Consider the following 11898-nt stretch of genomic DNA (forward strand, 5'->3'; position numbering starts at 1 on the left):
CCTTTAAGATTGTGGACTACAAGTTCCACCACTGGCTGTGCTGTCTAAGGCTCATGGGATGTGCAGTCCAGCAGTAGCTGGAGGACTGCAAGTTGGTCCATTCTTGGCTTAGATGGAATGGGGTTGCAGAGTCAGCAAAACACACTCTGCATTTAAGCGCCTATCCTGGGCCTTCCACATATTTTTTTAATTATAGATTTTTTAAGACATACTCTGCGTAGCTCAGATGCAATCCCCATTGGTGATGGATTTTCAAGGTAGAGCTTTTGCCTCACCTGTTCCCCCATTCTTGGAGGTGGTGTGAAACTGGGGTATTGTGTCCCATGCATGCATTCTGCAGGTGAGTTATAGACATTCCAATTCTGTTTGTATGAACAGCTTTCATGCAGGTAGAGCCCTTGTGAGTTCTTTCCACATGCCACAAGGAGGGCCAGTGGATAGTTCATCTTTACAAGCTACTGGGTGCATTGTCCCCAGTGAACCAGCAGGTGGCACTGCTTGCTTGTGGACTTGACAAAAATGTGAGTGGGTAAAAAGGTAATACAAACATGGCAAAATAACACACACCTTATTAGAGTAAAGCAAGGCCAGAATTGAACTACAGTGGTGCTTCGCTAGACAGTTACCCCGCATGACAATTTTTTCGCTAGACACTGACTTTTTGCGATCGCTATAGGGAGTTGCTGCCCAAGACATCTGGAGTGCCCCAACCATCCCAGGAACCGGGATCACGGTTGACCTGTCAAGGAAGCACAGCCTGATACGGGCAACGAGCAGCACATTCCCATCCATATTTATTCAGAAATGAGTCCTTGTGTAGAATGATTTCCTTAGCAGCTCTTTAAATCAACTGCTTTTGCTGGTTGGGGAGTCTTAATTCACAATACACAGACAGAGGCAAGAGAGACTGGAGTTTTCCAGCAGCTTATTGGAGGTTTGGCTTGTGGAGTGATTGCTACAATATGAACTTCCTCCATTCCATCTATAATTTTTTATCTACTTCAATTTGACTTTCCAACATTTTGTAGGTAAATAATCTGCCTGACCTCCAGAGGATGGTATGCGGTGCAAAAGCAACATTTGTGATTAGAAAAGATACCCAAAAGGAGAACAGGGATGAGCATGGGAATGGAGTCTCTCCTCCTTGGCAATCAGACAAGCAGTCTGTGGAAGACGTTCTGAGGAACTCAGCTTAAATTTTTTTTGTATGCTAAGATTTTTGGCAAAGCAGCTGAAGTTTGGCTAGAAGGCATTCTTTTTGCTTCACTGGATGCCTTCCAATTTTAAAAGCAGTATCATTGTTTTTAATTGAATGCTTTTCGTTGATTGGCTTTGTCCTCCTTGGGTTCTTTCCGAGGAAAGGAGGGATGAGAAATGATTGATATGAATTGATGGGTTGGATGTCCCTCTCTTCTCTCTAGGTGGATGGAGTGGATCAAAGTCCTGTGAGAAAGAAGCAGAAGACAAAGGAGGATGAGGAAGGCAAAGAAAAAGGGACTGCGAGTAAAAAGGGGAAGGAAGGAGAGAAAAAAAAACAAAGGACAAAAGAGAGAAGGTACACAAGATACCTGTTGCACAGAACTGGACAGGGTCTATCCCTTTCTTCCTGCTTACACCAGCAGAGGCCCTTTTGGCTGCCCTCACATGATTCACTTGCATATGGGTTAACAACTGGGGTGTCTGCATGCGTTGGTGGTCTGTTTATCACCATTGGAGCACCACAGGTAGACCTTCCCTTCCTCCTTGCTCCCATCTCCAAAACAGGGCACCTTCAAGGATGCTGTTCACATGTTCTGCTGTTTTATATTTTGTTTATATTTTGGTGCGTACCTGCTTGCACAGATCAACAAAAGTGCTGTCCGTATGAACATGTGCCTCTGCACCATGGCAACCTCTGCTCTGTATCCTCTATACAGAAGTAAATGTCTTCCATCTATTTACATTTTGCTTTTCTCATTTAAACCTGTTTGCATGACTTCTCTCAGTTTGCATGGTTTTATTCTGGCTTTGCCAGTCTCTGGGGAAGCCGGGTGGCAATATTAGATAATGCATCAAAGTCTCTCTGAAAACTGTAGCCAGGGAGTTGGGAGGCACTTGTGGATATTTGTGTCCAAATTTATTGAACTGGATGGAAAGAAGTTCCACAAACTCTGTAAGATGGCTCACAAGAGGCGGCTGCAGGATCAGGAGGTGAGGTTCAAAACGGAGACGTCTGTCTCTTTCAAATCTTGGGGACAGAAACTTGACCCTGAGCAGCAGAAGAGAGGTTGAACTAAATGAATAGAGGAGGCAAAAAAGAATGTACCCTATAAAGAAAAGGAGAGATGTGAGTCTTCTAGCCACATTCTTAGAAGCTGGGGTGTATTTGGAAGAGATTTGCTTCATTCAGTACAGCTCCTGCTCTTTTTCTGGAAGAACTTTTAAAAAGATATTTAATTGCTCATGAAGTCCAGTGATCAGCGTTTCTTGACTCCAGGGCTGGACATCCAGCTGAATGTAGTCACTCTGTCCTGAAGCTTGCTGGGTGATCTTCACCTAATTATCTCCTCAGATTAACGTACCTCCCAGGATAGTTTGTGAGGGTAACTTGGTGATGATGTGCATTCAGACTGCAGTACTCTGAAAATTTTTGGTGGTTTTTTTGAAAGAAAGATGGGACAGACATACAATAAGTCTCATATAAACGGGGCAACTAAATGTATGCCTCCACCCCATTAACTAGAAGAAGAAAGATGGGCATGTGAGGGGAGACGGAATCTAAATGCAAAAATGGCAGGCAGTGAAAATGGCCTACACAGAACTTCCTCATCAACACATGGTTAGGAGATCACAAGGGTATCCTAGCTTAGATAGGAAAGAGCGTATCTCCCTGTCCAGAGACCCATTTGTGGTGTGAAGCCCTCTCGTAGTTCGCTCAGGTGGGTCAGCGAGCACAAAGCCTTTTGAAACCATTCCTGTTGCTCCTAGTATCTCCCTTTTCTCCATTTTCTTTTCCCTCAGCAAGAACAGAGGAAAAAGGAGACTGCAGGGGATGAAGACCACTTGGAGCCTTCTGAGTCCACAGAGGAGTCTACAGTGTCTCAGGTCCCTCATGGCCCTCCTCCTGAGAAGCTCCACCCGTCTCCACCTCATCCTCCCGAGGTGCACAGCGAACCAACGGGACAATCAGTGTCACCCAACCATTCTCAGCCGTGAAGCTTGGTGAAGCAGAAGCAGCTGAGCACGACTGGTCTAATTTTTCTTTGACGTACGACAGCGAAGCCCTGCCATTTGTTTTTCTTCTCAAGGACTCTTGTTTGGGTCTAATGGTTGCTGATTTCTATAGTTGACCCTAGCCCTTGAAATCCCTTATTGGCAGGAAGTAGCATACTTATAACCACATCTGAATGTCTTGCCTCAGCAGAGTCTTTATTCTAAACTTTATATATTTTATATACTTTATAGTTATAGTTGATATGTACCAAACAGTAAAATATAATTGGGGGTGGGTTGGGGGTGGGTGGAGAGGGGAGCAACTTTCTGTTCTTTGAATATTTGGAATAAAATGAAATTAAATCAACAATGGAGGAGGCCTCGTTTGACCCTCGGCCATTCTACCCGTGCCCTCCAGAGCCCTGAGGTTCCCCCCCACAACTCTCTTGATCCCCGATTCTAGAAAGGAACACCACTCTTAGCAACTGAGTGATTACAATGCCTCAAGGGAAGAAAGAGGCCTTCCTAGGAAGGGCAGAACTGGGAGGAGGGTCTCCCCCCCAGGGCTGAAAAAGTCCTCCCCATAAGAGCCACCCACCTCACCTCCTTTGACAGCCCTGCCTAGAGAAGTTCGACTCTTCCTCTTCCTCGCTGCTGGAGCCCCCTTTCTCAAACGTCCCTGCTATTGGCATGCCCGTGCCTCTCCGGGGGCATCCTGGAGCTGCATCGTTCCAGCCCCAATAGTTGGGTGAGTGGCCGGTGCTGAGTGCTGAGGTGTTTTGAGGTGGGACATCCACCTGCAGGGAGACGGGCTGATGCCCGGGAGCTTCTGGCAGTCTCCCACAATGCCATCCCTGCAAGAGGGTTGAAAACAAGACTTTTGTATGGAAGAAGTTAGCGGGCCCCCTGGAAGCTCCTGAACAGACTCCAAAGTGTGGGCGGCATATAAGTTAAATAAATAAATGAATGAATGAATAAATAAATGAATAAATAAATAAATAAATAAATAAATAATTAATTAAATAAATAAATAAATAAATAAATAAATAAATAAATAAATAAATAAATAAATAAATAAATAAATAAATAAATAAATAAATAAATAAATAAATAAAATGAAGTTGGAAGACCCAAGGTAGGAACAATCAAGTCAGATTGGGGCTACCTGGATAGCGGGCCATTTTTCTTGACAGTGGAGAAATTCAGTCCACGAAGCCCACGTGTGCATACAATTCATTCCCCAACACGTGTACAAAGGAAGAGCTGGCAAATGGCTGAGATAATGCTACTGAAGTAGCCCACGTCTGGTTAAAAAGGGTCTAATTATCTTATCATTTCAATTTGTTTTAATTTTACTGTATTTCATATAAATTCATAATTTTGAATCGTTCAACTCTCTGACATGAATAAAGAAAGAAAAAAGAAAGGAGTTATGTTTGCATGTTGCCCCAAATCACTTGCTACAGATTAACATGACCTTTAATTCATTCCTTTCAAGCTGTGACCCATTCACCCACTTCTTGTGATGATCTTTTCATAGAATCGTACAACAACGGTGTTGGAAGGGACCTCTGAGGCCATCGGGTCCAACCTCCAGCTCAAGGCAGAAACCCAGGTCCAAGCAGATCTGACAGACAGTTCTCCAAATTAGAGATTTGTTTAAAAAAAATTATTATTATTTTGGCCAGAAGTGTTCAACTTAGATTGCTTTATCTTGGCTAGATGTTAGATCTTCTTTTGTACATGTGGTGGGGCATACATTGTATGCACAGAAGGGCTGCATGGACTGAATTTCTCTACAGTCACAGAAAATGTGTCCTGTCTCCAGGTAGCATCGTTTTACTAGATTATTCTTTGATCTTTCCACTTCGCTTTGACATAAGAGCCTCCCCCAAAGTGTGGGAAAGCATTGTGAGTATTCATGGGTGACATGCTGGCTGAGGACCGGGAGAATTGTAATCCCGGACGCCCAGAAGGCCTTGGCTTGGCCAAGCTTGTTCTCCAAGGAGATTGAGAGAGCAGACGGGGGGGGGGGCCTTGTGATTTCGCCCCAGGGTCTGATCTCAGCCAGGACTCTTTCAGATCAGCAAACTCTACGTATTTAATCCCCAAGGTGGTGAAATTCAGTAATCAACGCAGGACAGAATCCCTCTTTCACACAAAGTTAACAAAAAACAAGACTGCATTCAAATTTGTGAAAACTTCTGTATCACATTTTAATAAAGAAGAATCAAAAGTATAGCCGTTTTACAAGGTGGGAAACTTGAATACATTCTCTATAATAACGTACACATTCACATGAAAAATGATACGGACGTCTTAACCTTATCCTTCTTGACTGGTAGTTTATTGTTTCAGAGAGATGCTGTATGTTGAGGCTTCACCCTGTAGATCTCTTGTTGTGCAAAACGAGGACTGCTCGTGAGACGTCTTCTTCTTCTTCTCCACTGAGGACAGAGGGTACTTTTTTTTTTCATCTTCAAGCTGTGTTTAGAGGCTTTAAGCTGGAGGTCTCTTGCTAGGAGTTACAGGCTCTTGTGGGATGTCGTCTTCATTCCTGTCGCGCAGAGGGTTTTCTGGTTTGGGGTTTCCTGGCTGCAATTTGTAACCTCACCCAAAAAGATTTCCTTTGGTCTTCCAGAAACTTTTCAGGTGTTTACAATCCCTTTGATCAGTTGTCCATCATATTCTGGTTCTGCTTAACTCCCAACCCCATCCGTTAACATCTGAACAGAAAACAACAAAGATTTGGTGAAGAGTCGGCAATTTTTTTTTTGTTAGGTTTTTAGGTCCAACCTATCACCTCTTCCTCAGATCCTTTTCAAAGTAGACCCAAAGGGTTTTGTGAAGTCTGCAGATTTGTCCACCGCTGGACCTTTGGATTGATTTCTAAGGCACCCATAGAAGCCAATGCATGATGGAACTAATGCTTTCAGGAAAGCTTTGTCAAATACACAGCCCTACTTCTGGGCAGAAAAGGGAGCGATTTCATGTCAGCTCTCAGGTCTCTTTTCCTGTAGAGAAATCAATATTTCCAGGAGAAAAGTACAAAGGCACTCGGAGGGGGACTAATCTGGTCTACCTTGGGATCATAAGAGAAAAGCTCCTGGCGAAACCACCCTTTCCACTTTTCTTTTTCATTGATATGATTATTAGTCTTTTCTTCTTTATAAAGTTTACAAATGGATCAGATTTCTAAATCTTGAGTGACATGGTTGTTGTGGGTTTTGCGGGCTCTCTGGACATGTTCTGAAGGTTGTTATTCCTGACCTTTCGCCAGTCTCTGTGGCCGGCATCTTCAGAGGACTGGAATAGGAACTCTGTCATTGCTCAAAAGAGCATGGGAAGTGGGGGGGGGAGGAAAGGGGGATGAAAGGAGTTTAGATAGGGGTGGAAAAAGGAAAGGGGGAGGAAAGGAGTTTAGATAAGGATGGGAAAGGAAAGGGGGAGGAAAGGAGTTTAGATAGGGGTGGAAAAAGGAAAGGGGGAGGAAAGGAGTTTAGATTAGGGATGGGAAAGGAAAGGGGGGAAAGGAGATTAGATTAGGGATGGGAAAGGAAAGGGGGGGAAAGGAGATTAGATTAGGGATGGGAAAGGAAAGGGGGAGGAAAGGAGATTAGTTAGGGATGGGAAAGGAAAGAGGGAGGGAAGGAGATTAGATAGGGATGGGAAAGGAAAGGGGGGGAAAGGAGATTAGATTAGGGATGGGAAAGGAAAGGGGGAGGAAAGGAGATTAGTTAGGGAAGGGAAAGTAAAGGAAAGGGGGAGGAAAGGAGATTAGTTAGGGATGGGAAAGGAAAGAGGGAGGAAAGGAGATTAGTTAGGGAAGGGAAAGGAAAGGAAAGGGGGAGGAAAGGAGATTAGTTAGGGAAGGGAAAGGAAAGAGGGAGGGAAGGAGATTAGTTAGGGATGGGAAAGGAAAGAGGGAGGAAAGGAGATTAGTTAGGGAAGGGAAAGGAAAGGAAAGGGGGAGGAAAGGAGATTAGTTAGGGATGGGAAAGGAAAGAGGGAGGAAAGGAGATTAGTTAGGGAAGGGAAAGGAAAGGAAAGGGAGAGGAAAGGAGATTAGTTAGGGATGGGAAAGGAAAGAGGGAGGAAAGGAGATTAGTTAGGGATTGGAAAGAAAAGAGGGAGGAAAGGAGATTAGTTAGGGATGGGAAAGGAAAGAGGGAGGAAAGGAGATTAGTTAGGGATGGGAAAGGAAAGGAAAGGGGGAGGAAAGGAGATTAGTTAGGGATGGGAAAGGAAAGAGGGAGGGAAGGAGATTAGTTAGGGAAGGGAAAGGAAAGGAAAGGGGGAGGAAAGGAGATTAGTTAGGGAAGGGAAAAGAAAGAGGGAGGAAAGGAGATTAGTTAGGGAAGGGAAAGGAAAGGAAAGGGGGAGGAAAGATTAGTTAGGGAAGGGAAAGGAAAGAGGGAGGGAAGGAGATTAGTTAGGGAAGGGAAAGGAAAGAAGGAGGGAAGGAGATTAGTTAGGGAAGGGAAAGGAAAGGAAAGGGGGAGGAAAGGAGATTAGTTAGGGATGGGAAAGGAAAGAGGGAGGGAAGGAGATTAGTTAGGGAAGGGAAAGGAAAGAGGGAGGGAAGGAGATTAGTTAGGGAAGGGAAAGGAAAGGAAAGGGGGAGGAAAGGAGATTAGTTAGGGATGGGAAAGGAAACAGGGAGGAAAGGAGATTAGTTAGGGAAGGGAAAGGAAAGAGGGAGGGAAGGAGATTAGTTAGGGAAGGGAAAGGAAAGGAAAGGGGGAGGAAAGGCGATTAGTTAGGGAAGGGAAAGGAAAGGAAAGGGGGAGGAAAGGAGATTAGTTAGGGAAGGGAAAAGAAAGAGGGAGGAAAGGAGATTAGTTAGGGAAGGGAAAGGAAAGAGGGAGGGAAGGAGATTAGTTAGGGAAGGGAAAGGAAAGGAAAGGAGGAGGAAAGGAGATTAGTCAGGGATGGGAAAGGAAAGAGGGAGGGAAGGAGATTAGTTAGGGAAGGGAAAGGAAAGGAAAGGGGGAGGAAAGGAGATTAGTTAGGGATGGGAAAGGAAAGAGGGAGGAAAGGAGATTAGTTAGGGAAGGGAAAGGAAAGGAAAGGGGGAGGAAAGGAGATTAGTTAGGGAAGGGAAAAGAAAGAGGGAGGAAAGGAGATTAGTTAGGGAAGGGAAAGGAAAGGAAAGAGGGAGGAAAGGAGATTAGTTAGGGAAGGGAAAGGAAAGAGGGAGGGAAGGAGATTAGTTAGGGAAGGGAAAGGAAAGGAAAGGGGGAGGAAAGGAGATTAGTTAGGGATGGGAAAGGAAAGGGGGAGGAAAGGAGATTAGTTAGGGAAGGGAAAGGAAAGGAAAGGGGGAGGAAAGGAGATTAGTTAGGGAAGGGAAAGGAAAGAGGGAGGGAAGGAGATTAGTTAGGGATGGGAAAGGAAAGGAAAGGGGGAGGAAAGGAGATTAGTTAGGGATGGGAAAGGAAAGAGGGAGGAAAGGAGATTAGTTAGGGAAGGGAAAGGAAAGGAAAGGGGGAGGAAAGGAGATTAGTTAGGGATGGGAAAGGAAAGAGGGAGGAAAGGAGATTAGTTAGGGAAGGGAAAGGAAAGGAAAGGGGGAGGAAAGGAGATTAGTTAGGGATGGGAAAGGAAAGAGGGAGGAAAGGAGATTAGTTAGGGAAGGGAAAGGAAAGGAAAGGGGGAGGAAAGGAGATTAGTTACGGATGGGAAAGGAAAGAGGGAGGAAAGGAGATTAGTTAGGGATGGGAAAGGAAAGAGGGAGGAAAGGAGATTAGTTAGGGAAGGGAAAGGAAAGGAAAGGGGGAGGAAAGGAGATTAGTTAGGGATGGGAAAGGAAAGGAAAGGGGGAGGAAAGGAGATTAGTTAGGGATGGGAAAGGAAAGGAAAGGGGGAGGAAAGGAGATTAGTTAGGGATGGGAAAGGAAAGAGGGAGGAAAGGAGATTAGTTAGGGATTGGAAAGGAAAGAGGGAGGAAAGGAGATTAGTTAGGGATGGGAAAGGAAAGAGGGAGGAAAGGAGATTAGTTAGGAAAGGGAAAGGAAAGGAAAGGGGGAGGAAAGGAGATTAGTTAGGGATGGGAAAGGAAAGAGGGAGGAAAGGAGATTAGTTAGGGAAGGGAAAGGAAAGGAAAGGGGGAGGAAAGGAGATTAGTTAGGGATGGGAAAGGAAAGAGGGAGGAAAGGAGATTAGTTAGGGATGGGAAAGGAAAGATAGAGTAAAGGAGATTAGTTAGGGAAGGGAAAGGAAAGGAAAGGGGGAGGAAAGGAGATTAGTTAGGGATGGGAAAGGAAAGAGGGAGGAAAGGAGATTAGTTAGGGATGGGAAAGGAAAGGGGGAGGAAAGGAGATTAGTTAGGGATGGGAAAGGAAAGAGGGAGGAAAGGAGATTAGTTAGGGAAGGGAAAGGAAAGGAAAGGGGGAGGAAAGGAGATTAGTTAGGGATGGGAAAGGAAAGGAAAGGGGGAGGAAAGGAGATTAGTTAGGGAAGGGAAAGGAAAGGAAAGGGGGAGGAAAGGAGTAGTTAGGGATGGGAAAGGAAAGGAAAGGGAGAGGAAAGGAGATTAGTTAGGGATGGGAAAGGAAAGAGGGAGGAAAGGAGATTAGTTAGGGATGGGAAAGGAAAGGGGGAGGAAAGGAGATTAGTTAGGGATGGGAAAGGAAAGATAGAGTAAAGGAGATTAGTTAGGGAAGGGAAAGGAAAGGAAAGGTGGAGGAAAGGAGATTAGTTAGGGATGGGAAACGAAAGAGGGAGGAAAGGAGATTAGTTAGGGATGGGAAAGGAAAGGGGGAGGAAAGGAGATTAGTTAGGGATGGGAAAGGAAAGAGGGAGGAAAGGAGATTAGTTAGGGAAGGGAAAGGAAAGGAAAGGGGGAGGAAAGGAGATTAGCTAGGGAAGGGAAAGGAAAGGAAAGGGGGAGGAAAGGAGATTAGTTAGGGATGGGAAAGGAAAGAGGGAGGAAAGGAGATTAGTTAGGGAAGGGAAAGGAAAGGAAAGGGGGAGGAAAGGAGATTAGTTAGGGATGGGAAAGGAAAGAGGGAGGAAAGGAGATTAGTTAGGGATGAGAAAGGAAAGAGGGAGGAAAGGAGATTAGTTAGGGAAGGGAAAGGAAAGGAAAGGGGGAGGAATGGAGATTAGTTAGGGAAGGGAAAGGAAAGGAAAGGGGGAGGATGGGAGATTAGTTAGGGATGGGAAAGGAAAGAGGGAGGAAAGGAGATTAGTTAGGGAAGGGAAAGGAAAGGAAAGGGGGAGGATGGGAGATTAGTTAGGGATGGGAAAGGAAAGAGGGAGGAAAGGAGATTAGTTAGGGATGGGAAAGGAAAGAGGGAGGAAAGGAGATTAGTTAGGGAAGGGAAAGGAAAGGAAAGGGGGAGGAATGGAGATTAGTTAGGGAAGGGAAAGGAAAGGAAAGGGGGAGGATGGGAGATTAGTTAGGGATGGGAAAGGAAAGAGGGAGGAAAGGAGATTAGTTAGGGAAGGGAAAGGAAAGGAAAGGGGGAGGATGGGAGATTAGTTAGGGATGGGAAAGGAAAGAGGGAGGAAAGGAGATTAGTTAGGAATGGGAAAGGAAAGACGGATGAAATGAGTTTAGATAGGGATGGGAAAGGAAAGGGGGAGGAAAGGAGTTTAGATAAGGATTCGAAAGGAAAGGGGGAGGAAAGGAGTTTACACAGGGTTGGAAAAAGGAAAGGTTTAGGAAAGGAGTTTAGATAAGGATGGGAAAGGAAAGAGGGAGGAAAAGAGTTTAGGTAGGGATGGGAAAGGAAAGGTTTAGGAAAGGAATTTAGATAGGGATGGGAAAAACCCACAACAACCATCTATATATATTTTTTGTACCAAATTGGAAACCTCTGATTTTTGTCTGGGTTTATTTGATCAGTGTGACCAGAAAGTTTAATCCCCCTCAGTTTGTCTTCATCTTATTATTATGGTTTTTTTAACCTATGGTTGTGCATCTCCTTTGCTTTGGCTTTTTTTCTTCAATGATCTAAATAATTCTTCAACAAAAGAACATTCAGGAAGAAGAGCTGTCTTCAATCCCTGACGGATTCCAGTTCCTCAGAGAAGATCAGCGGTGGACCAAACCTGCAGAATTCATTCGTTACCTGACCTTCTCTAGGCCAGAGGAGGATCTGAGAAATGGCGAGGAGTTGGTACCCTCAAACCTGAGCCTCTCCCTTCTTTTCTCAACGTCGAATCCGTCGGCCTGTTCCTCCAGTCCCACGAGTCAGTTCTTGGATCTCGTCCGATGGTTGGCGAATGCCCGGCTGTAGAGGTTATCTTTCATGGGGTGAAGCCTTTGCTCTCGATGGATGGCCTGGAGGAAGAAAAGAGCAAGAAAGCAATGGAAAGTCTGCGGAGAGGCCCTGGAGGGTCCTTCTGATGTTTCCAAGGAACGTTTGAGCTCACTTCCCCCCTTTGTCAATGAAGCACATTAACGCTTCTTTCTAAGGATCTAGCGGTGTGATCACACAAGGAAAAAGGTCTCCATTCAGGCTGCTTGTGGAGTAACCCGGTGCCCTCACTTTCCCGGCTCCAGTCCAACCCCGATGCGTGTCCAAGGTTTGCCTTTCGGGAGGAGCTCACAGAAAAACGGTTGTGAAAAAGGAGAAATTACCTTCTCCTCTTGTGCTGCTGTTGAACCCTCCCCGCCACCTCCACCTCCCCTCAAGTTGCTCCTTCCTCCACCACCACCGCCGCGGCCAGAGTTGGTTATTCGGCCTTCTCTCCCAC

At 45.2% G+C, this 11898-nt stretch overlaps 2 long non-coding RNA genes across 2 annotated transcripts; both read left to right on the plus strand.

Annotated features, from left to right (window-relative positions):
• The first annotated feature begins 1561 nt into the window (after positions 1 to 1561).
• LOC144584602 (uncharacterized) lies at positions 1562 to 3559 on the plus strand. The gene is made up of 2 exons (XR_013538962.1): positions 1562 to 2190; positions 3001 to 3559. It is a non-coding gene; the product is annotated as an uncharacterized LOC144584602 (long non-coding RNA).
• Positions 3560 to 9687: 6128 nt separating this feature from the next.
• On the plus strand, positions 9688 to 11388 carry LOC144584600 (uncharacterized). The gene is made up of 2 exons (XR_013538960.1): positions 9688 to 10855; positions 10895 to 11388. It is a non-coding gene; the product is annotated as an uncharacterized LOC144584600 (long non-coding RNA).
• The last annotated feature ends 510 nt before the right edge of the window (positions 11389 to 11898 follow it).

This window comes from Pogona vitticeps, chromosome 12, assembly GCF_051106095.1.
Source record: "Pogona vitticeps strain Pit_001003342236 chromosome 12, PviZW2.1, whole genome shotgun sequence".
NCBI lineage: Eukaryota > Metazoa > Chordata > Lepidosauria > Squamata > Agamidae > Pogona > Pogona vitticeps.